Genomic DNA, 26422 nt, shown 5'->3' on the forward strand with positions numbered 1-26422 from the left:
ATCTTTGAAAGCCTGCTGGCGCTGCCGCGGCCCCTACTTGAGAACCCTCCAGCTCGAGGATCGAGAGCTGACCGCCCGTTATACCTGTACCAGACCGGTACCGAGACTGTCCCACTACCCCCTTCCCACAGAGACTAGAATTGCGGGGATCCCAGTATCCTGCTCCTTCCGTAACGTTCCGTTAACCTGCCTAAGAATACAGATAAAAGTGTTGAGAATCTATCTTTGTGTGGTGTCCATCTGTGGGGGAGTGGTTGCCCATCCGTACGATCTGAGGAGAGGACCCTCGCCAGGAGGCCTCTACCCCTTGCTCGGCCGACCCTCAGGTTTCCCGTCTAACATTGGTGGCCAGCGGAGCGATTCAAGCCGACGCAAATCGTACGGAGAGTAACTCGCCCCACTACAAACGAAAAACACAGAGCAACCATGTCGACAAAAGAAACCGGAACAACCGCAAAATTCCAGATGGAACGGCTGGAAGAGTACAGTCACAAGGAATTGAAGCAATTCTGCATAGACTTGGGTATCGCTACCACGGGACTAAGTACCAAAGACGATCTCAAGCACGATTTGCAGACTTGGGTGGAGACGGGAGCATCACCACCCCAAAGCGAAAACATCGCGACCAAAGAAATCATTACAACCCCCGAGGAGGAGAGAAGCGCGGGCCTCTCTCCCGAGGAGGCCCAAGAACGAGAAAGGAGCCGGCTCCACGAGTTAGAACTGGCTAGACTCCGCTTGGATGGCGAACTGAAACTAGCAGAAAAAAAGATAGCCCTTGAACACTTGCGATTACAGGGAGAACGGGAAGAGAAAAAAAGCCAAAGGGAGCTGGAGGAAAAGAAGCTCGCGTACGAACACGAGCGCGGGTTAAAAGAACTAGAAATAAGAAAGCAAAACAGGGACCTCAGCGTCCCCGAGAACCAGAGCTCCACTCCCTCTACGGACACCAAGTTCCACATCCCCAAAGATGTCGTTCGAGAGTACTACCGGAACAACGACATCCAGCAATGGTTTAAGGCATACGAAGTAGCCATGACCTCCCACCGTGTCCCACGAAAAGACTGGTGGGCCGGATTGTGGGGGAGATTCGTTAACGAGGGAAGAGATGCCCTGCTACAGCTCCCCAACGCTGAGATGACCTCCTACGACCATATGAAAGCCGCCCTTCTCACCCGCTATGGGCTCACACCCGAGATGTACCGGCAGCGATTCAGAGACTGTAAACGGATCCCCGGTACCACCTGGGTGGAATATGTGAACTTTTGTAGCAGAGCCTTAGAGGGGTGGATCAAAGGAAGCCAGGTCACCACCTACGAACAATTAGTTGATCTCATTGTGTGGGAGCACCTCTCCAATAACTGCTTCGTCGAACTAAGGCAGCATCTCCTCGACAGCAAACTGACTGAGCCCCGGAAACTCGCCATTGAAGCGGATCGATAGGAAAGCACCCGGGTCCCCAGGAATTGGGCGGGTGACCAAGGCCGAGACTCCCAGGGGTCCCACCGCCCGCGAGGAGGAGGAGGAGGCCAGGGGCGGGGCCGGGACACCACCACGATGCCCCCCACTAGCACTCCCCCGGCCGGAAGAGGAAGCCCTCCGACGCGGCCGGGATTCTGCACCAACGTTGTCTGCCACAAATGCCAGCGACCCGGTCATTACGCCAATGACCCCAACTGTCCCAGAAACCAGCCAGGCCAGGCCACGGGTCAGCTGAACCGCCAGATCACCGCCGTCGCCCTCGGAGAAGAGCGAGGCGAAGAAGAAGCCGAAGATTGTGAACCATACCCGGCAGAGTGGGAACCCGCAGCCATGTCCCTGGTGTGTCTAGGGGAAAGAGACATGGTCCCTCGGGCCCCCATCCCGGCCAACACGCAGAAGTACAGCCAGTGGGTCACCATCAATGGATGCCGGGCCGAAGCCCTCCGCGACACAGGAGCCAGCGTAACAGCCGTCCGTTGCCATCTGGTGACCCCGGATCAATTCTTGCCCAGCGTACTATGCCCAGTACGGTCTGCCGACAACTCTGAAAGCCTGTGCCAGATGGCCCGTGTCCCCTTCGAATGGGGGGGAGTTTCGGGCATGCTGAAAGTGACCGTCCGAGACGATGCCCCCGTGGACTGCCTCCTGGGGAACGACCTGGAAAGCTCCCCCTGGGCGGCCGTTGAACGAAGGGAGCACCTGGGGATGCTTGGCCTTCCTGAATGGGTCTGTGCGATGACCCGATCCATGGCCGCCCGCGCCATCCCCTACACGGAAGAACCCGAGTGGCCCGAACCTCCACCGCCTGTCACTTCTGAGGACGCCACCCCGGACGCCGACCCACAGGGGCCCGATGACGAAGCATCGGAACCTCTCCGCGACCTCCCGGAGTTGGCCCAGTGGCGCCAGGAAGGTGGCCCCACTCAAGAACAGTTCCGCCAAGAACAAAAGACGTGTCCCTCCCTCGAGGGGATCCGACAGCAAGCGGCAGCCCAGAGCGCAGGGGATGCCTCGGGGGCTCACTGGGTCTATTGGGACAATGAGCTTCTCTATAGCGAGCAGAAGATTGCCGAGCTAGGGGCCAGCCGGGTGCTGGTGGTCCCCCTTCGCTTCCGAGACTTCCTCCTGAACCTGGCTCATGATGTCCCTCTCGCTGGGCACCTGGGACAGGACAAGACTTACAGCCGCCTGGTGACCCATTTCTACTGGCCCAAGATGAGGAACGACGTGATCAACCACTGCCGGGCCTGCCCCACCTGCCAGGCCAGCGGAAAGAGCGGCCGAAAACTGAAGGTCCCCCTGCAACCCTTTCCCATCATCAACACTCCCTTCGAATGGGTGGGGATTGACATTGTGGGGCCCCTGGAGCCCCGGACATCGCAAGGTCACCGGTTCATACTCGTCCTGGTGGACCATGCCACCTGCTATCCCGAAGCCATACCCCTCTGGACCGTGACAGCGCCCGTGGTGGGCCGAGCCCTGATGGGGATCTTCTCCCGGGTAGGCTTCCCCCGAGAAGTCGTCAGTGATCGGGGCACAAACTTCATCTCCCGATACATGAAGTCACTATGGCAACAGTGCGGGGTCACCTGCAAATTTACAACCCCCTACCACCCGCAAGGGAACGGACTCATGGAACACTTCAATCGCACCCTCAAAGGTATGATCATGGGCCTGGAGGAGCCCCTACGGCGCCAATGGGACGTGTTGCTGCCCTGCCTCCTATTTGCCTACCGGGAGGTCCCACAGAAGTCCCTGGGATTCAGCCCCTTCGAACTGTTGTATGGGCACCCCGTCCGGGGTCCCCTAAGTCTGGTCAAAGAGGGATGGGAGGTGACCCCCCAGAACGCCCCTCCTGATGTGTACAAATACCTCTTAACCCTCCAGAACCAAACTCGGCGATTCCGGGAGCTTGCCAAGGCCAACCTCGAAGCTAGCCAAGAAGACATGAAACGTTGGTACGATCAAAACGCCTCATCCATCGAGTTCGAGCCGGGGCAACAGGTCTGGGTCATGTCCCCGGTCGAACCTTGTGCCCTCCAGGACAAATGGACAGGACCCTTCATGGTAGTGGAGTGCAAGGGCCCCGTCACCTACCTGGTCGACCTGGAGTCCCCCAGGAACCCCCTCCGGGTCCTCAATATACAACAGACTCAAGCCTCACTTTGTGCGCTCCGAACTTAGTCTCCTGATGGCTACCGACAGTGGGGCTGAAGAGGACTCCGAGCCCCTCCCGGACCTCCTGAAGACCCTCGAAAAGGATGGCTCCGTGGAAGGAGTCAACCTCTCTTCCGCCCTGACCCCAGCCCAGGGCCAAAGCTGCCAAGACTTGCTGCAACAGTTTGCCGACCTGTTCTCCCTCACCCCTGGGGTCACTCCCTGGTGCCTCCACGATGTCGACACCGGGGATAGCCCCCCTATCCGGCACAGGGCCTACCGAGTGCCCGATTGAGTACGCGCCTGCATCCAGGCGGAAGTATCCAAGATGCTGGCTCTGGGAGTGATCGAGCCCTCCGACAGCCCCTGGGCCAGCCCGGTCGGGCTGGTCCCCAAGGCCACCGCCCCTGGCGTCGCCCTGGAACTCAGATTTTGTGTGGACTACCGGGGCTTGAACACCGTCACCCGAACAGATGCTCACCCCATCCCTCGGGCTGATGAGCTGATCGACCGCCTGGGGGCAGCCCGCTACCTGAGCACCATTGACTTAACTGCGGGCTACTGGCAGATCGGCCTCACCCCGGGCGCCCAAGAACGATCTGCCTTCTCCACTCCAGATGGCCACTATCACTTCAAGGTGATGCCCTTCGGGATGAAAAACGCCCCGCCACGTTCCAGAGACTCGTGAACAAGGGGCTGGCAGGGCTCGAGGAGTTCAGCGCCGCCTATCTGGACGATATTGCGGTGTACAGTCTCCACTGGGCCGAACACCTCCAACACCTCCATGAGGTCTTGGCCGCCCTTCGGCGAGCAGGACTAACAATCAAGGCCAGCAAATGCCAAATCGGCCAAGGGTCCGTGACCTACCTAGGGCACCAGGTGGGAAGTAGCCAGGTGGCCCCCCTTCAACCCAAAATCGCCGCCATCCGGGCCTGGGAACCCCCGGTCACCCAGACAGAAGTCCGAGCCTTCCTGGGGCTCACCGGATACTACCGGCGCTTCGTGAAGGACTATGGCAGCATTGTGGGGCCCCTCACAGAACTAACGTCAAAGAAGCACCCCCCGAAGGTACACTGGACCCCCGAGTGTCAGGCCGCCTTTGAGACCCTCAAGGCAGCGATGTGCACCGCACCAGTGCTCCAAGCTCCCGACTACAGCCGGGAATTCGTGGTGCAGACCGATGCCTCCGATCACGGCATCGGAGCTGTTCTCTCCCAAATCAATGCAGAGGGAATTGACGGTAGCCTTCATCAGCCGACGCCTGCTGGCCCGAGAACAGTGCTGGAGCACCATTGAGAGAGAAGCCTTCGCCGTGGTATGGGCCCTCAAGAAGCTCCGACCCTACCTCTTCGGTACCCACTTCCGGGTACAAACGGACCACCGACCTCTGCAATGGCTGATGCAGATGCGAGGGGAGAATCCGAAGCTGTTGCGTTGGTCCATCTCCCTGCAAGGGATGGACTTCACTGTGGAACATCGCCCAGGCAACGACCACGCCAACGCCGACGGCCTGTCCCGCTTCTTCCGCCTCGGCGAGGAGAATACCCAAGGAGATGGGTGACTCTCCCTGCCTTCAGCTGGGGGGACGCATGTTGGACCCGGCCTCGTGGCGTGGCCCGACCCCTCCCGCATGGCGGGTCCCGAACTACCGTCAACCCTGTTCCCCAGACAAGAGCCGCACCTTCCACCCTCCGGGCTACCCCAGCTATTCCCCAGACTCATGTCCGCAACCTTCTCGGCTGGCCCGGACCCCGTTTCCCAGACCACCGTCCCCGGCCCACCCACCATCTTGGACCCTCCACGACCCGGCCTCGTGGCCTCGGGTCGACCTCAGCATCAGGCCCAGCCAAGCCCCGACATCGAGGCACCACCATCCGCCCAGGGGGTAAAGAGACCACTCGGCGAGTCAATGGGAGAAGGAGTGTTGATGGCTCCCATCCGCCTGGTTTCGATCCCCCCGGCCTCCCTGGGCGCTGGCTCTACCCCCCTGCTGGGTGTCAGGACTCCCTCATCCCGGGCCCCCCGACCTCCAAGTGCGAGGGTCCGGACATCAAAGGGCACCAGACCTATAACTGGGGCAGCTCCAGAGCAGGAAGCCAGTTGTATCCTGGAGTCGAGAGACACCGAGACAAACTCATCTTTGAAGGCCTGCTGGCGCTGCCGCGGCTCATCCTCGTGAAATATCTTTGAAGGCCTGCTGGCACTGCCGCGGCTCATCCTCGTGAACCATCTTTGAAGGCCTGCTGGCGCTGCCGCGGCTCATCCTCGTGAACCATCTTTGAAGGCCTGCTGGAGCTGCCGCGGCTCATCCTCGTGAACCATCTTTGAAGGCCTGCTGGCGCTGCCGCGGCTCATCCTCATGAGCCATCTTTGAAGGCCTGCTGGCGCTGCCGCGGCTCATCCTCGTGAACCATCTTTGAAGGCCTGCTGGCGCTGCCGCGGCCCATCCTCGTGAGCCATCTTTGAAAACCTGCTGGCGCTGCCCCGGCCCCTACTTGAGAACCCTCCAGCTCGAGGATCGAGAGCTGACCGCCCGTTACACCTGTACCAGACCGGTACCGAGACTGTCCCGCTACCCCCTTCCTACAGAGGCTAGAATTGCGGGGATCCCAGTATCCTGCTCCTTCCGTAACGTTCCGTTAACCTGCCTAAGAATACCGATAAAAGTGTTGAAAATCTATCTTTGTGTGGTGTCCATCTGTGGGGAGGTGGTTGCCCATCCGTACGATCTGAGGAGAGGACCCTCGCCAGGAGGCCTCTCCCCCTTGCTCGGCCGACCCTCAGGTTTCCCGTCTAACACCTTTGATTTAAACATTGCCAACTTATTATGTTGCCTACTAATACCTTTTACTCAGACTTTTAATGGGAGAGGTTTGAGCACTATTATAGACTTTATAATCACCCCCAATAGATACTCGACTCAACTTCTGGATTTCAAAACGCATAAGAATGTCAAGAGTGACCATTTTATCCTGAGTGTGATTATATCTTTACCTACTAAGGTGTGAGATCCCCAGGGAAAAATTGTACACGCGGCTCAGGATATTTTTTGGGATAAACCTTATGGATACTCCCTTAGATGGGATAAGGTAGAGCCTATTAAGTTTACCAAGAAAGTTGTTGAAAATAACTACAAATCTTTTTGAAATTGTCTAGAGGAGGCCACGACACACAAGGATATCTTGGTGTCCTATGCACAGATTACGGAGGTAATTAGAAACACACTAAAGGTTGAATCCAAAAGACATGGAAAGAATCAGGGGATGTTTGACCATAAATGTACAAAAGGCTTATTCAAATCTAAAATATGCCATACACAAAACTAAAAGGGATATACCTGAAATCAGGGAGTGCAGGAAGGAATATAATTGTGCTCTGAAGTTACGTAAAAGAGAACTAAAAGATAAAAGCATGGGCTGACTTACACAAGGCTAGTAAGAATACAAATAGCATAGGCTTCTGGCATGTGGTGAAAGCCCCCTTTTTAACAGTTAATGATATCCCAATTATAGAGATTGCCATAGAGGAAGGACAATGGGTGGATTACTTTTCAAGTATGTATAGGCAGGTAGTGGAGGAGGATGGCATGGATGTTTTTTCTGCTCCACATGTGTCAATGCCATCAGCAAACTACCCTATAGCTTTAACCTTCACCCTGGAGGAGGTACTACGAGCAAAAAATGCCAGTAAGGGAGGTAAGGCCCCTCGTCCTGACGAGGTACACATAGATCTTTTCAAATTTAACAACAATCTATGGGGCCCACTTCTAACGCAAGTGCTAGCAGCTTGCTGTGCAACTGGATTTATAAAAACCTGGTCAGAATCTATTGTGGTACCTATATTCAAAAAAAGTGATAGGCAGAATCCAGCTTGCTACCATCCCATATTGCTGCTCGATTCCTTGGTCAAGGTGGCAGGGCACTGAGGGGCAGATTTATGTCGGACTTGCGCCACGTTTACGCCGCCGTTGCGTCACGCAACGGTGCGTAAACGTGGCGCATCCCTGCGACCTATTTACAACGTGACGCATCTAGGCAGATGCGTCACGTTGTAAAGCCCTGCGCCACATGAAACCTGCGTCAGGTTTCGTGTGGGCGTTCTGTCGCAGGGTGGGCGTTCCCTCATAGGAAAGCCCCGTAAAACTGACGCAGTGAAATCTATAAGATTTCACTGAGTCAGTTTTACGACGCTGCTGGGTCAAATCCTTACGCCGGCTTGAAGCAGGCGTAAGGAGTGACGCACCACGTTATGTATGTGTGGCCTCTTTACATTGCAGGAGTTGCGTCGCACTTGCGACGCTACTCCAGCAATGCGCCACCCGTACACCACAAGATGCGTCACGCATCTGCCCTTCCTTGCACCATGCTGCGCCGCATTGTAAATGCGGCGCATCTGTGGTGCCGCAAGGAGGGAATTGCGTGACGCATCAGTGCTGGCGCATCCCTGCTGATTTGCAGAGATGCGCCAGAACTCATAAATCTGCCCCATAGTGCTTAATCAGCTTCAAGGATGGTTGGAGGACAATAATGTTTTATCAGATCTGCAGTTTGGATTTCTGGAGGGATTGGGCACAATAGAACAAGGTCTCAACCTTAATATTGTAATAGAAAATATAAAAGGTCAAGCAGGGGAAGATTTTACTGGGCTTTCGTAGACCTCACATCTGCCTTCGATTATGTTATCCATGAGAAATTATGGAATATTCTAGCTAGTATGGGGTGGAGGTATCACTAATTTGCTTTCTCAAGCAACTGTATAGCAATGCGATGGCCTGGGTCCGGTTTGGGTCTAAAGGAGAGTGTACAGCAGCATTCAATGTGGAGAGGGGGGTTAGGCTGGGCTGCGTCCTGGCACCTTTTCTATTTACTCTATACACCAATGGTCTGGAGCAATCAATGGTTGAGAAGTGCCGGGACTTACCACAGATATTTACCCGTCCTTCTCTATGCAGAGGATACTGTAATAATGGCCCGTACACCATTGGGACTACAATGGGCACTCGATAATTATAACGAATACATGAAAAACTTAGGCCTAAAAGTGAATATTACCAAAACCTTCATAATGAGATGTGGGAAAGGCAACGGGAAGTGCAGAGATATCTACATCAATAGTAGAGAGGTAGAAATCACCACTACATACCCCTACCTAGGAATTTTATTTGATATTAAGGGATCTTGGAGCCAGGCTGTCAAGACTATAACACTCCATTTTATGCGAGCAACGACAGCCTTGGTTAACTTTTCAAGGAAATTAGGAAAAAGACCCCCAGTCGAGTTGCTCTATATTTACCGTGCGAAATGCGTCAGTATGGCTACATATGGCACTGGAATATGGGGCTACTGGGATGTAAATATTATCCAGAAGGTCGTGAACGCTTTCCTAAGATTTTTGTTGGCAGTTCCATGTAGCACTTCAACCTATATCTGCCATGCAGAATTGTGAGTAACAAATATATAACATATATATCAGACATAATAAAAGCACAACCAATCCTTCTTCGACAACAGGTCACCACAGTGAAAGCAGGAAGCACAACACCGTATCCTGTTTCTTCGGTAACGCAGAAGTGTGTTACCATCACTCACCCTAGCCATATATCCTGGTGTGGATCTGAAGTGTTCCACCTATTTCTTTCTACCCCTCAGGTGACTATGGCCCTAATATATCTTCCGCTGTAATTTGTATCTAAGACATAGTATGCATACCATTATCACAGAGAGTAATCATTGTGGGCTGTCCTTCCCTTAGGTTCCAAGGCAGAAAGACGTATACACCCAGGAGGGCCCTTTAGAACTACCTTCCCATCGGGCACCTCCCTACCAGGATTCCTTCCCCCGACTGTTACCACGCCCCCGTTCCAGTACTATTAAGGTAGGACAAGGGAGTGGGTAGGAGACAGAGGAGGTTATTCATCTCATCCCCGTGAGACTTCTCTGCAGGCAGACGGTGAGGCTTGTGGGGACCCTGACAGGGAGAACCGGATTACTACAATGACCCCCTTTCAATGGGCTCCATCTCCAGAAAGGCTTTTAAAAAATGTTGTATGGCGCATCTGGAGGCAATTAGATTTGCCGGGGAGGCATCGCGACTCACGGTGCAATAAAAATCAAATGCTTTTAAGTACCTTTGGTATTCAGCCCTATTTATTTAATACACCAAGTGGGTTTGATAGACTTGTTTTGACTCATTTTAGATTAAGCACTTTCCATCGTTTGGTAAGTTTTCCAACGTTAAATGACTGGTCTAAAATCTAAGTAAATTTCCGTGTGATGAGGTGTCTCAGCAATCCACAATGCATGTAGTACTATTCTGTAAATTCTATATCGCACAAAAGAGGAGATGGATTAAACCGATTTTAAAATTGTGGGGTCTGAAGCAATGTCGTCCAGCTTTCCTTGCACTGCAGATTTTAGAAAATCAATGCTTTTCAAGAGATATTGCTTTATTTAAAAAAAAGTACAATTAAGCGTAGGAAAACTATCCAAACGTTTAATGATATACTGTAAAATGTCATGACTCAGTGAGAACTGATTTTTAGCTTGTTCTTAAATGTGATTATCCAATGAACTAATTTTAATACTGTGTTGTAACGTGTCATTTGTTTTTATAAAAATTGTATGCTTTTATGATTTTTTGATCCAAAAATCGAGTAAAGCTTGATTTGATTGATTGATACTAGAAAATAAAATTTTATTCAGAAGAAGCGTACGTCATTTTGTTGCAGGCTACACATTCCTTACTAGTGAGAGTACAACATTTTGCTATAACATTTAGCAAGCTGTCAACAAGCACCCACATAACATTCCAGAGTTATTACATTGAGCATCACCCTTCTAGGGTTTCCTGTGTATCATACATGATTTCACCCATTCATTCAAATGCATGATATTAAACTTTCCCCAGTGCATTTTCAATACCCTACTCCTTGGTCAGACAATGCTCTACCTACTTTGTATGTACTCTCCCACCACCCTTAGTCTCTTCAGCAAACATGCAAACTTGATGCCTCAAAAGCAGATCAACATTAAAGGTGGTATAACATAGTGTGCCTAATAGGGAATCTTGTGTGGCACAACATACCTTAGAAGCAACAAACATCCTATTCAACAGCCAGAATGCCCAAAGGCGTGAATGTTTGCTTTACAAATGCTGTTGTTACAGTTTGCAATTAAAAATTAATAACTGCTCCTGAAGCACAACATTCCCCAACTTCAAAATCTATGCACTTCCTTCATGAGAATCTCTGAAATGCACTTTAAACACTGACATTTCCCGTTAAAGGACTGCATACCTAACTATGCAAGCAAATCTTTTGTGCAGCACATTTCCTAAGCACATGCATTTCAAGATGCTCTCATGTGTGAATGACCTCACTAGCACATGACAGCACCTTCAATTTATCAGGGAGATCCAAGCCAAGGGTGGGAACTGGCTGGAAGATCCCATGCATGAACCAAGCCCTGCAAATAATAACCACGTAAATGATGTCACAAACATGTTAGAATATGATACCGTCTTCTAAATTAAAAAAAAGGGTATGTCTTTACCACACCAACAGGCCATGCAAGGCAAGAGGGAGGGGATACGGGCCCACACATGGAAAACAGGGTAGGGGCAAGGGGCAAAGGGTCAGGGCAGGAGCAGCAAGCTGACCATGCAGGCCAGGCGGGATGGGCACTGGAAACACAACACACCAAGGAGGGCTACATGGAGCCTATATTGGCCTACACACAGACAACAGAGGGAAGGTGGGAGGCAGACAGGAGCAGCAAGCTGACCACACTTGGCAGGTGGGAGGGGCAGTGGCAGCACAAAAGACCATACATGGCAAGCCAGAGGGTTATTGGTAACACAGCGGCCATGGTGGGCAAGAGGGAGGGGGCAGGGGCATGCACCAAGGAGCATGGAGAGCAGTAGTGAGGGATAGGGGGTGGACACAGAGAAGAGAGGCCAATGGAAGGGGGCAGGGGCTTCACACCAGACTACTAAGTATGGACAGGAAGAGCAGTTGCAGCACAACAAAGGATTGTAGGAAGAAGGCAGTGGCAGCATAATTGACCATGGAAGGCAGGAGGGAGGGGATAGGGTCAAGGAACTCGGATAATGGAAGGCAAGGTAGCAAGGGCAGGGACAAACGACAGCCACCTGACCATGATGGCAGGAGGGAGGGCCAGTGGCAGCTCAACAGGACACTCAGAGTAGCCAGGAAGGGAAACATGGTTGGCAAAAAGGGGTGAGCAGGGGCATGCACATAGATATCGGAGGGCAGAGCGGAAATGGGCAGTGAGCTAAGCAAGGAGTTTAAGCAGGAGGGCAATGATAGGGGTATAGACTTGGGCAACAGAGAGCAAGAGGAGTGGGCAGGGATATCAAGTTACCTTTAAGGCTGAGGCAGCACATCGGGTCACCCAGGGCAGAAGGGAGGGAGCAGGTGCATGGACTGAGACAGCAGAGGGCAGGGATGAGGTGGGTAGGTACAGCAAGCTAACCGTGCTGGGCAGGCAGGTAAGGCAGCAGCAGTACAGCAGTCACACAGGGCTTGATGAGGGGGTAGGGGTAGGGACTTGGACAATGGAGGGCAAGGAGGAGGGGGAAGGGGCAGCAAGCTCGGATGGAAGCAGCACAACTGACAATGGCATGCCAGACCCTGCGTCCAGCTCCTCCACTGTGCATTATGATGGAAATCTTTCTTTACATTAAAAACAAACTAGAAATTTACTGACAAACCAAAAGTCAAAGTGACTATATAGTTAGAAATTGTAGGAATATCTAACTTGAAATTTAAAAAAACTTAGAAATTCACTGAAAAAAACAAAGGTTAAAGAGATGTTATAATTAGGTGAAAATGTCACGTAAAACATACCATTTGAAACTAACAAAACCACTGAAATTCACCAGTTATGGCTATCTTAATTATTTATAACTCATACCCTAAAATAACTATCACTTGTGCCCTAACTATCACGTTACTTTAACTTTTTCATTGAGAATATGTATATATATATGTATTCACTGAAAAAAACATAGGTTTCAGGGACGTTATAGTTAGTTGGACATTTCACTCGTACAAAACCAGAGAAATTTGGCCGTTACAGTTAGTTGAGCTAACTATAACTCGTGCCCCCACAATGCACTGCTGATGACATCACATATTACATCATTCATGACATGGTCAGTGACATCACTGATGACATCTCAAATGATATCACTGATGACATCATCCAGTGACTGTGTGTTTCAGTAAAGTATAAAAATGTTTTATATATATATGCTAAAGTGTATTGAATTGAGTGGGTGTATGAGTGTCTGAATAGATAATTTAGTAGGTGCGTGACTGTATAAGTGAGTGATTAAACATGTCTTACTGAATGCATGGGTTAGTAAGTAAACTGTGTAAATATCTGTATCAGTCTGTCAGTTGGTGTGTAAGCGGCTGCATGGGTAGGTGAGTAGCAACATGAGTGTCTATATGGGTTATTGCTGGTTATTTGAGTATCTGTATGGGGGCCTGGGTGTCTGTGTGTAGGTGTGGGGTGTGTGACTCTGTGCATAGATGTGTGATTGGGTTATTCCCTGGATGTATGGGTTCAATAGTGCATCTGTGAAGGGCTGTATGGGTGGGTGAGTGCGTTTATGGGTGTGTTAGTGAGTGAATGGATGTCTCAGTGGTACATGTGTGAGCAACTACATATGTGAAAGGCAGTATATATGAGAGTGAGTGATTGTGAGAGTGGTTGTATGGATGAGTGTGTGCTTGTATCAGTGATTGTATAAGAGAGTATGTATGTGTTAGTATCTGTATGAACAAGTGAGCTGGTATGTATATAACTATGTAGGTTAGTAAATGGGAGTGTTAATGATTCTTTGTATGATTGATTAGGTGTGTGAGTAATACCATGGGTGAGAGGCGATGTGTGAGCGTCTATATAGGTGTATGAGTGCAAATGATAGTGCTGTATTGATAAGTGACTACATGTATGAGTGACTGTATGGGTAAATGAGTGGACATGTGTGTAGACCTAGGAATCAGTGAGTGGGTATGTAGTATCTGGTATTGGTGTGTATGGTTTCGAAAATGATAGTCTATATTTTAAAGTGGGTGTATCAAAGGTTATATTAGGGTGTGAGTAGATGCATCAGATTTATCAGTGATCACGTGGATGATGTCATCAGTGATGTCATTTGAGATGTCATCAGTGATATCATCAGTGATGTTACTGAGCATGTCATGAATGATGTAATATGTGACGTCATCTGCAGTGCATTGCAGGGGCACGCAAGTTATAGTTTGCTCAAAAACCATACCCGACAAATTTCTCGGGTTTTGTACAAGTGAAATGTCCTACTAACTATAACGTCCCTGAAACCTATGTTTTTTCTGTAAATTTCAATGGGTTTTTTAAAGGCTTATTTCTAAATATAACGCCCCTGAAACCTATGGTTTTTTCAGTGAATTTCAAAGTTTTTAAAAGATCATTTCTAACTATAATGTTGTCTCTGAAACCTATGGTTTTTTTCAGTAAATTTCAAAGGTTTTTTTAAATGCTAATTTCTAACTATGCCTACAGAGGTAGGACATGTGAAGAAAGGCACAGAAAGAAGCAAGAGAAATGCAGAAATAGGCAATAGAAGTCCAGAAAGACGGAAAAAGTACAGAACGAAGTAAGAGATATGCAGAAAGAACCAACAGAGGTATGGAAAGAGACCTTGATTCAAAGTCATCCTGTGCCCCAAACTTTTTACTGACTGCTACAGGTGGTAACTGACTCTAACTAACCAGGCCTGGAGCCAGTGCTATGCTGAAAGACACTTAGAATACAGTGAAAACACCTACATACACTAGGGTACTCTATGGGTTGGGGTATCCCTGTGATTGGCATTACCTCCCCTGTAAGGCCTTAGTACATAATACGGCAGGGGGATTAAAAGTACCTCTAATTCAGAGGAGCAGAAAGTGGCAAGAGAGGTACATAAACAGACAGGAACGGTGCATAAACAGGGGTGCAGAAAGAGGCAAGTGAGGCAAGTGAGGTGCAAAAAGAAATAAGTGCAGTGCAGAAAGAACCAACAGAGATGCAAAATGAGGGGTACAGAAAAAAGTAGGAGGAGTGTACCAAGAGGCAAGAGTATTACAGAAAGAGGCAGGAAGGGTGCTGAAAGAAGGAAGAGCAGTGCAGAAAGTACCAACAGAGGTGCTGAAAGAGGCAAAAGAGGTGCAGAAGGAGGCACGAGAGGTGCAGAAAGGAAGAAGAGGAGTGCAGAAAGAAGCAACAGGTGCTTAAAGAGTCACAAAGGGTGCCGAAAGAAGGAAGAAAGGTACAGAAAGAAGCAACAGAGGTGCTGAAAGAGGCAAAAATGTTGCAGAAAGAGGCAAGAGAAGTGCAGAAAGAAGCAACAGAGGTAAAGAAAGAGGCAAGAGTGGTGCAGAAAGTAGCAAGTGAAGTGCAGAAAGAGGCAACAGAGGTGCAGAAAGACGCGAGAGCGATGCAGAAACAAGCAAGATATATGCAGAAAGAGCAAAGAAAATTGCTGAAAGAAGCAACAGAGGTTTAGAAAGAAGAAAGAGAAGTGCAGGAAGAGGCAAGTGAGGTACAGAAAGAAGCAAGAGCAGTGCAGAAAGAACCAACAGAGGTGCAGCAAGAGGGGTGGAGAAAGAGATAGGAGAGGTGCACAAAGAGGCAAGATAGGTACAGAAAGAGGCAGGACGGATGCAAAAAGATGGAATAGAGGTGCAGGAAGAGAATTGTTGAAAGAAGCAACGGAGGTGTAGAAAGAAGCAAGAGAAGTGCAGAAAGATACAAGTGAGGTGCAGAAAGAAGCTAGAGCTTAGCAGAAAGAACCAACAGAGGTGCAAAAAGATGCAAGAGGGGCAGATAAAGGTAGGAAGGGTGCACAAAGAGGCAAGAGTTTTAGGGAAAGAGACAGGAGGGGTGATGAAAGAAGGAAGAGCAGTGCGGAAAGAACCAACAGAGGTGCTGAAAGAGGCAACAGAGGTGCAGAAGGAGGGACGAGAGGTGCAGGAAGAAGGAAGAGGAGTGCAGAAAGAAGCAACAGGTGCTTAAAGAGTCAGGAGGGGTGTAGAAAGAAGGAAGAGAAATGCAGAAAGCAGCAACAGAGATACTGAAAGAGGAACAAAGGGTGCTGAAAGCGGCAAGAGAAGTGCAGAAAGAAGCAAGAGAAGTACAGAAAGATGCAAGAGTGGTGCAGAAAGACTGAAGAGAGGTGTAGAAAGAGGCAAGAGAGTTGCACAGATAGGGAAGTGGGGTGCAGAAAGAGGCAGGAGGGGTGGACAAAGAATTAACAGAGGTGGCGAAAGAGGCAAGAGAGTTAAAGAAAGAAGCAAGTGAAGTGCAGAAAGAGGCAACAGAGGTGCAGAATGATGCAAGAGAGTTGTAGAAACAAGCAAGATAAGTGCAGAAAGAGCTAAGAGAATTGCTGAAAGAAGCAACAGAGGTGTCAAAAGAAGCAAGAGCAGTGCAGAAAGAACCAACAAAGGTGCAAAAAGAGGCAATAGGGGTGCAGACAAAGGTAGGAGAGGTATAGAAATAAGCTAGAGAGGTAGAGAAAGAGGCAGGAGGGTGCAAAAAGAAGGAAGAGAAGTGCAGAAAGAGGCAAGAGAATTGCCGAAAGAAGCAACAGAGGTGAAGAAAGATGCAAGAGAAGTGCAGAAAGACAAGTGAGGTGCAGAAAGAAGCAAGAGCAGTGCAGAAAGAACCAATAGAGGAGCAAGAGGGATACAGAAAAAGGGTGGTGGGGTGCACAAAGAGGCAAGAGTGTTACAGAAAGAGGCAGGAGGGTTGATGAAAGAAGGAAGGGCAGTGCAGAAAGAACCAACCGAGGTTCTGAAAAAGGCAACAGGGGTGCGAAAGGAGTGGCAAGAGGTGCAGAAAGACGGAAGAGGAGTGCAGAAAGAAGCACCAGGTGCTTAAAGAGTCATGAGGGGTGCAGAAAGAAGGAAGGGAAATGCAGAAAGAAGCAACAGAGATATGGAAAGAGGCATGAAGGGTGCAGAAAGTGGCAATAGAAGTGCATAAAGAAGTAACAGAGGTACAGAAAGAGGCAAGAGGGATGCAGAAAGAGGGAAGAGAAATGTAGAAAGAGGCAAGAGAGTTGCACAAATAGGGATGAGGGATGCAGAAAGAGGCAGAAGGGGTGCACAAAGAATTCACAGAGGTGGCGAAAGAGGTAAGATAGGTGCAGAAAGAAGCAAGTGAAGTGCAGAAAGAGGCAACAGGGTTGCATTAAGACACAAGAGAGGTGCAGAAACAAACAAGATAAGTGTAGAAAGAACTAAGAGAATTACCAAAAGAAGCAACAGAGTTTTAGAAAGAAGCAAGAGCAGTGCAGAAAGAACCAACAGAGGTGCAAAAAGAGGCAAGAGAGGTACAGAAAGAGGTAGGAGAGGTGTACCAAGAGGCAAGAGATGTACAAAAAGAGGCAGAAGGGTAAATAAAGAAGGAAGAGAAGTGCAGAAAGAGGCAAGAGAATTGCTGATAAAAGCAGCAGAGGTGTAAAAAGAAGCAAGAGAAGTGCAGAAAGAGACAAGTGAGGTGCAGAACAAAGCAAGAGCAGTGCAGAAAGAACCACCAGAGGTGCAAAAAGAGGCAAGAGGGATGCAGAAAAAAGGTAGGAGGGGTGCACAAAGAGGCAAGAGAGGGACAGAAAGAGGCCAGAGGGGTATAGAATGAAGGAAGAGAAGTGTAGAAAGAGGCAGGAGAATTGCTGAAAGAAGCAGCAGAGGTTTAGAAAGATGCAAGAGAAGTGCAGAAAGAGGCAAGTGAGGTGCAGAAAGAAGTAACAGAGATATGGAAAGAGGCATGAAGGGTGCAGAAAGTGGCAATAGAAGTGCATAAAGAAGTAACAGAGGTACAGAAAGAGGCAAGAGTGATGCAGAAAGAGGGAAGAGAGATGTAGAAAGAGGCAAGAGAGTTGCACAAATAGGGATGAGGGATGCAGAAAGAGGCAGAAGGGGTGCACAAAGAATTAACAGAGGTGGCGAAAGAGGTAAGATAGGTGCAGAAAGAAGCAAGTGAAGTGCAGAAAGAGGCAACAGGGTTGCATTAAGACACAAGAGAGGTGCAGAAACAAACAAGATAAGTGTAGAAAGAACTAAGAGAATTACCAAAAGAAGCAACAGAGTTTTAGAAAGAAGCAAGAGCAGTGCAGAAAGAACCAACAGAGGTGCAAAAAGAGGCAAGAGAGGTACAGAAAGAGGTAGGAGAGGTGTACCAAGAGGCAAGAGATGTATAAAAAGAGGCAGAAGGGTAAATAAAGAAGGAAGAGAAGTGCAGAAAGAGGCAAGAGAATTGCTGATAAAAGCAGCAGAGGTGTAAAAAGAAGCAAGAGAAGTGCAGAAAGAGACAAGTGAGGTGCAGAACAAAGCAAGAGCAGTGCAGAAAGAACCACCAGAGGTGCAAAAAGAGGCAAGAGGGATGCAGAAAAAAGGTAGGAGGGGTGCACAAAGAGGCAAGAGAGGGACAGAAAGAGGCCAGAGGGGTACAGAATGAAGGAAGAGAAGTGTAGAAAGAGGCAAGAGAATTGCTGAAAGAAGCAGCAGAGGTTTAGAAAGATGCAAGAGAAGTGCAGAAAGAGGCAAGTGAGGTGCAGAAAGAAGTATGAGCAGTGCAGAAAGAACCAACAGAGGTGCAAAACGAGTCAAGAGGGGTTCAGAACGAGGTAGGAGAAGTGTACAAAGAGGCAAGAGAGATACACAAAGAGGCAAGAGGGGTGCAACAAGAAGAAAGAGAAGTACAGAAAGTGGTAAGAAAATTGCTGATAGAAACAACAGAGATGCAGAAAGAAGCAAGAGCAGTGCCGAAAGAACCAACAGAGGTGCTGAAAGAGGCGATAGAGGTGCAGAAGGAGGCGCAAGAGGTGCAGAAAGAAGGAAGATGAGTGCAGGAAGGAGCAACAGAGGTCCTGAAAGAGTTACGAGGGCTGCAGGAAGAAGGAATAGAAGTGCAGAAAGAAGCAACAAAGGTGATGAAAGAGGCACCAAGGGTGCAGAAAGAGGCTAGAGGAGTGCAGAAAGAGGGAAATGAGATGTAGAAAGAGGCAAGAGAGTTGGCCAAATAGGGAAGAGGGGTAGAGAAAGAGGCAGGAGGGGTGTAGAATGAATTAACAGAGTTGACCAAAGAGGCAAGAGAGGTACAGAAAGAAGCAAGTGAGGTGCAGAAAGAGCTAAGAGAATTGCTAAAATAAGCAACAGAGGTTTAGAAAGAAGCAAGAGAAGTGCAGAAAGAGGCAAGTGAGGTACAGAAAGAGGCAGGAGGGGTGCAAAAAGAAGGAAGAGAGGTGTAGAAAAGGGCAAGAGAGTTGCACAAATAGGGAAGAGGGGTAGAGAAAGACGTAGGAGGGGTGTAGAAAGAATTAACAGAGGTGGCGAAAGAGGCCAGAGAGGTGCAGAAACCAGCAAGAAAAGTGCAGAAAGAGCTAAGAGAATTGCTACAAGAAGCAACAGAGGTTTAGAAAGAAGCAAGAGAAGTGCATAAAAAGGCAAGTGAGGTACAGAAAGCGGCAGGAAGGGGCGTAAAAAGAAGGAAGAAAGGTGTAGAAAGAGGCAAGAGAATTGCTGAAAGAAATAACAGAGGGGCAGAAAGAAGCAAGAGCAGTGCAGAAAGAGGCAAGAGGGGTGCAGAAAGAGGTAGGAGTGATGCACAAAGAGGCAAGAGAAGTACAAAAAGAGGCAGGAGGGGTGCAGAAAGAGTTAACAGAGGTGGCGAAAGGGGCAAGAGAGGTGCAAGAAGAAGCAAGTGAAGTGCGTAAAGAGGCAACCGAGGTGCAGAAAAAAGCAAGAGAGGTGCAGAAACAAGCAATAGAAGTGCAGAAAGAGCCAAGAGAACAGCTAAAAGAAGCAACAGAGGTTTAGAAAGTAGCAAGAGAAGTGCAGAAAGAGGCTAGTGAGGTACAGAAAGAGGCAGGAGGGGTACAAAAAGAGGGGAGAGAAGTGCAGAAAGAGGCAAGAGAATTGCTGAAAGAAACAACAGAGGTGCAGAAAGAAGCAAGAGCAGTGCGGAAAGAGGCAAGAGGGATGCAGAAAGAGGTAGGAGAGGTGCAGAGAGAGGCAAGAGAAGTACAAAAAGAGGCAGGAGGGGTGCAAAAGAAGGAAGAGAAGTTCAGAAAGAGGCAAGAGAATTGCTGAAAGAAGCAACAGAGATGCAGAAAGAAGCAAGAGAAGTGCAGAGAGAGGTAAGTGAGGTGCAGACAAAAGCAAGAGCAGTGTAGAAAGAACCAACAGAGGCGCGAAGGGTGCAGAAAGAGCAAAAGGTGTGCAGAAAGAGGTAACAGAGGTACAGAAAGAGGCAAGAGATGTTCATAAAGAGGGAACAGGAGTATAGATAGAGGTAAGAGAGGTACAGAAAGAAAAAATAGGGATGTAGAAAGGGGCAAGAGATCTGAAGAAAAAAGCAACAGAGGTGCTGAAAGAGACACAAAGGGTGTAGAAAGAGGCAAGAGAAGTGCAGAAAGATGCAACAGAGGTACAGAAAGAGTCTAGAGCGGTGCAGAAAAGGGAAGAGAGGTGTAGAAAGAGGTAGGAGAGTTGTACAAATAGGGAAGAGGGGGCAGAAAGAGGCAGGAAGGGTACAGAAAGAAGCAACAGAGGTGCTGAAAAAGACAAGAGAGGTGAAGAAAGAAGCAGGTGAAATGCAAAAGGAACCAACAGAGATGCAGAAAGATGCAAGAGAGGTGCAGCAACAAGCAAGATAAGTACAGAAAGAGGCAAGAGAATTGCTGAAAGAAGCAAAAGAGGTTTAGACAGAAGCAAGAGAAGTGCAGAAAGAGGCAAGTGAGGTGCAGAAAGATGCAAGAGCAGTGCAGAAAGAACCAACAGGGGTGCAAAAATAGGCAAGAGGGTGCAGATAAAGGTATGAGGGGTGCACAGAGAGGCAAGAGAGGTACAAAAAGAGGCAGGAGGGGTGCAGAAAGAAGGAAGAAAACTGCTGAAAGAAGCAAGAGAATTCCTGAAAGAAGCAACAGATGTGTTGAAAGAAGCAATAGAAGTGCAGAAAGAGGCAAATGAGGTGCAGAAAAAAGCACGAGCAGTGCAGAAAGAACCAACAGAGGTGCTGAAAGAGGCAAGTGTAGTGCAGAAAGAGGTAAGAGATATGCAGAAAAAAGCAACAGAGGTGCTGAAAGAGGCGTGTTTGTAAAGTGGTGTAAAAAGGGGTGTGGCCTTGGAACACCTCTCTGCAAACCGGATATTTGGCTCTTACTCAAGTTACCTGGTGGGCTAGTTTGCCCCAAGGACCCTCAGTATTCATGGTGACTTAATTTCCCAACATTCCACGCACCAAGGGGCGCGTTTGCAGAATGGTGCAGGGAGGGGCGGGGTCCCCGGCGAGATGCCGGCTTTTAAAAAAAAAAAAATTTTTTAGAAGGGGGCTGTGTGGCCCCCCTTCTTGTACTATATTTGGGGCCCTTAGGACCCCATCCCCCAGGGCTTTACCCCTGTTTTTTAAAATAAAAATAAAAAAATGGGAAGGGGGCTGCGGGACGCCCCTTTCCAAGGCCGCTTTCAGTCCCGGGGACCCCATCCCCCGGGCATGGCCTCCTTTTTAAAATGTTATTAATTGGGGAGGGGGGCCACATGACCCCTCTTCCCTAGACCACTATTGGCCCTGGGGACCCCATCTCCCGGGGCGGGTCTGCCGTTTTTTAATTTTTTTATAAAACCTTTATTTTGTGTTTTAAGGAAAGAGGACATAGAGAAACAGAAACAGAAAAGATGAGCGACAATTCCGCACAACTTCCCACACTGGGGCAATCTGAGAGGCACGTTTCAGGGCATTATAGGCAATAGTGCGAAGTCCATTCAGTTCGTTGGAACAGTCCAGGAGGCAGCAAGAGTATCCAGTCACTATTGTAAGTAAGTCGCAGGGCAAAGGACAAAGCGGGGAAGAACGCTCAGTTAGGTAGGATAGCAATCTTAAAAGACATCGCCTGTTGCGTAGACCCTGTGCTTGCCTCAATCTTCAGTAAGAGTGTCGCAAGAAGAACAAGGAACAAAGAACTCACCCCTCCCACCTCCCCCCCGTGGTGGTGACAGCATTCGTTCTAGCAGTCATTCCGGATATAACATTCATACCTGAAACAAATTAAGTGTCCGAATCGTGGCCGGACAAACCGCGGACGGTAAACCTTTGGAGAGGAAGCGCACCAGGGGACCCCAGCGAAATATAACGTTTTTGAAGTTGCCTAGGAAAATGTCCGCTTCCCGTTCCATGCTCAGCAGTTTCCACAACCTCGCATGCCATAGGGAGATCACCGGGGCCTCTGGTTTCTTCCAGGCCGCAGCCAAAGTGAGTTTAGCAGCTCCGAGACATAACCATAGTATCTGTTTGTCTGCTCGGGTTTGGTGTTCGAGCTCCGGGTCCCCAAGACCTAGCAGTATATGGGCCATGGAGTCAGCGACAGGATATCCCAGTATCTCTTTGATATGGGACAAAATCTACTCCCAGTGTGGGCGGATGATCGGATAGTCCCACCAAATGTGGCGGAAATCTCCAAGCAGACCACTGCCTCTCCAGCATCTGTCAGAAGAGGACGGGAAAATGCGGTGTAACCTGGCGGGGTACAAGTACCAGTCCATGAGAGTCTTGAGGTGGGCCTCTCTGAGTTCCACCGAATGGTTATGCACGGTGATGTCTCACCACAGGCGCGACCACTCTTCATCCGAGATGTCTCGTCCGAGGAGGTCCTCCCAGGTACTCATGTAACGGGGGCGAGGCGACACTGCGGAGGTGAGCAAGAGGCCATAGAGGAAGGAGATGACTCCTTTCATAGAGGAGGTTCGCAATAGGAAAGCCTCGAAGGTGGAAGGCGGTCTCGTGGCCTCGGCGTGGACTGCAGAGGACGTGGCCCAAGAGAGCAGCTGGACGTGACGGAAGCGGTCGGGCACCAGCACTCCATAGTCCCCCATACAGTTGTCAAAGGTAAGTGGGGCATGGCCATGGAACAGATGTGTGAGAGCTCGGCATCCCCCTTCTCTCCAAGCTTCGAAGGGCCCCTCATGTAGCGCCGGTGGGAAGGCCGGGTTAAAGTGTATTGGCGTAAAGGGAGAGGGGAACAAAGTCCAGCGATCATCGCTAGATACCGTGTCCCAGACCTTGAGAGTAGTGCCGGTGGGGATACTAATGTATGCATTCTTAGGCCTGTCCTTTTTGGGTTTCCACGCCAAATCCCAGATCGATCTTCCCGCCACACTTCTGTCCATGTGCAGCCAATGTTTTTTTTCACAACCAATTTTATTGAGCAAATGAGCAATGAGAACGTGGCGTCCCCAAGACCGAAGATCACCACGACAATATCAATACAGCAAATCACGTAGGCAGCAAATGATGAAACAGACTCAAGAATAGGCTCAGTATAGAAACCCCCCATTTGCCCACCCTATCCCACAACTCCGACCCCCCCAGCCCCAAAACTCCCCCCCCAACCCCCCCAACCACACGTGTACATAAAGCAATAGAATAAAATGCGCAGGTGTAGTGCAACCAGAGCGTCGCTGCTTCGGGCCAACAATGTCACTGTAGTCAAATGTCCTCCTATCGCTCCGCCGGGGTATCCAGGGACAGACCCCGGTAGTCGGCCCATCGCTTCCATATTTTGTAGTGTTTGCGCGGGCAGCCCCTCGCTTCAAAGATCGGCCTCTCCAGACCCATGAAATAATCTAGCCCAGCCTTCCATGCAGACAGGGGGGGGGGCCTCACCGCTTTCCACGCCCGGGCCAGATCCCGCTTAGCCACAACAAGCCCCAAAAGCAACAAGTGGCGCTTATATATGTTTCCCCCAATCCCCTCCATGATGTGCAGTAATCCTAGTCGATGGGTACGGGGAAGGTCCCAGCCCAGGACCTCGGACAGACAACTCCACACACCCCTCCAGAACCCAGCCAGCCGGCCACACGTCCATACAGTGTGCATCAGGGACCCAGGCACCGCCCCACAGCGCAAGCATTCCGGGGATGCAATCAACCCAGCTTTCCACAGCCGTTCAAGCGTATAGTAGGCGCGATGCAAGTATTTAAATTGGATGAGTCGGAGCCGGACAGCAATGGCAGTTCCACGTGGGGATTCTAACGCCTCCCTCCAATCGTCATCATCGAGAGGGCCAATGTCCACCTCCCACGCCGCCCGAAGAGAGTGCAGGGTAGAGGTGCAGTGGATGACCAACATCTGATATATCCTGGAAACCTTTCTGTCCCCCAGATCCCCCATAAACACCTTAGCCTCAACCGGGCTGAACTCCGGTAGGGAGTCCAGACCGGCGATGCTCGGGGTGAGGGCATGTCGCAGCTGCAGGTAGCGGAAGAACTGGGACTGAGGCATTTGGAACTCTGCGCGGAGTTCCTCAAAGGATTTGAGGGTGGTGCCGGACATGACCTGGCCCAGTTGTGTAACACCTATGGCTTCCCAGCCCTCAAAGCCGGTCAGGGCCGCCAGCTCCGGGAGCAGACCATTATGCCAAAGTGGCGTCTCGGCCGTTAATTTGCCCCACCAGCCCATGCGGCGCAGGGTCTGCCGCCACGCAGCAAAGACCACTCTGGTAACCGATGGCAACACACGGCGCAGGCGAGCCGAATATAGAACGGTGTGGAGAGTATGATCACCCATGAGCGATCGTTCCAGGGCGTATGCCGGATCCCCCCTATCGCCGTACCACCATTCGTTAAGAACAAGTAGTTGGGAAGCCTGGTAGTAGGAGAGGAGGTCCGAGGTGGCCAAGCCACCACAGTACGTAGACAAAAAGCATGTCTTCAACGCCACCCTGGCCGCACCGCCATCCCACAGGAAACGGCCCAATACAGAGTTAACTTGACGGAACCACTGCTGGCCGACGGGGTAAGGGAAATTCTGAAGTTGGTACAGGAGACGTGGAAGCGCCACCATCTTAAAGATGGCCGATCTCCCAAAGATAGTAAGCGGCATCCTGGACCAAGTCTTGACATCAGCCTGGACCCGTTCCCACACTGGCAGGACACCACGAGCCCAAGCCACGACGCGCGACTCCGATAGGAAAATGCCCAGATATTTCAGGCCATCCGTCGCCACCCGCGGTCCCTCAGCCCAGGGGTCAGTGACAACTCCGCCGCCCAGCACCCACAGGGTCGATTTATTAAGGTTGAGTCGAAGACCCGAGATCTCGCCAAACACGTGCATGACCTCCAGAACCCGGGGACCCGAGAGTCGTAGGTCGGTGAGAAAGAAGAGGACATCATCCGCATACAGCGCAATCCTATCCACCAGGTCCTCGTTCCAGACAAAACCGCGCAGCTGGGCATCCGCCCGCACCCGCGACGCCAGGGGCTCCATGGCAATGGCGAACAGGTACGGGGACAGAGGGCAGCCCTGTCGAGTACCCCGACCTATATGGAAGCGCCCAGAGGTAGCCCCGGCCACTCGGACCGAGGCCGTAACGTTAGTGTAGAGCAAGCGTATGTACGACAAGAACACCGGGCCTAGGTTGAGGCGGGCTAACAGAGTAAACAGGTATGCCCAGCTCACAGAGTCAAAGGCTCTGTCCATATCCGCCAGCAGGAGTGCTGCCTGCTCATCCCGAGTACCCATGGCATCAACCGCCGCCTGCGCCCGTCGGATATTATGTCGAGAGGCCCTACAGGGCATGAATCCGGCCTGGTCGGGGTGGACCAGGTCAGCAATGTGGGGCAACAATCAGTTCGCCAAGGCCTTAGCCAGAATTTTGGCCTCGATGTTTAAAAGGGAAATGGGCCGGTACGAGTCGTGCCTGTCCGGCGCCCTGCCCGGCTTCAAGAAAACCACGATCTCGCCATGGCGCCAGTCCGGCGGCAGTTCCCCCTGGGTCCGCGCCGCCTCCAGTGCGCGCCGATAATGAGGCCCCAGCTGGAGGTGGAACTTTTTATAGAATTCGCATGGGTAGCCGCTCAGGCCCGGCGCCTTTCCAGTATTCAATTGACCTAGGGCCTCCCCGAGTTCCTCAGCTGTGAGCGGGGCGTCCAGAGCGGCCCTGGTCTCGTCGGTGACGGCCTGCCGTAGCAGGTCGTCAAGATAGGCGGAGATCTCACCCGTCTCCAGGTGGTCACGGGGGGCATACTGCGTCTCATAATAGTGGGCAAAGCTAGCTGCGAGCATGTCTGGGTCTGTCATAACCGAGCCGTCTTCCGCTGTAAGACCCGGTAACACAAGGGGCTGGAAGGTCGCCTGGCACAACCTGTGAAGCATGGTACAGGACTTGTCGCCCCACTGATACACCCTGCTACGCGTGGCGAGCCACGCCTGCCTGGCTTTGTCGTAGAGGACTGAGGCGTACAACTGTTGGGCCTGCAGGAGCTGCCGCACTGTGTCATCGTCGCCCCCATCCCGGCCACGCTGCTCCAACTCCTCCACGCGGGCGGCGGCGGTCACAATGGCCTCCCGATGCTTCCGCCGAGCAGCCATGCACCAAGCGATATCAACACCCCGCAACGTGGGTTTCAGCGCCTCCCACACCACCATTGCATCCACATCTCCCACCAGGTTCTCTCGCCACTAATGATCAATCGCCTCACGCAGGTGATGCACATACTCAGGCTGCTGCAACTGCCAAGACGACATCCGCCATTGAAACGGCTGTCTCTTCGAGGGGAGGGCTATGGTAGCCATAACTGGGGAGTGATCAGACAGACCTCTGGGGAGTATCACAGCATCCCTGACTCGGCTCAGACAGGCACCCGGCACAAACAAATAATCAAGTCTCGAGAAGGACCCATGCACCGCCGACACATATGTGAATTCACGCGCAGCAGGATGAAAGTGGCACCAAA

Source organism: Lissotriton vulgaris, chromosome 6 (genome assembly GCF_964263255.1).
Source record: "Lissotriton vulgaris chromosome 6, aLisVul1.2, whole genome shotgun sequence".
NCBI classification, from domain to species: domain Eukaryota; kingdom Metazoa; phylum Chordata; class Amphibia; order Caudata; family Salamandridae; genus Lissotriton; species Lissotriton vulgaris.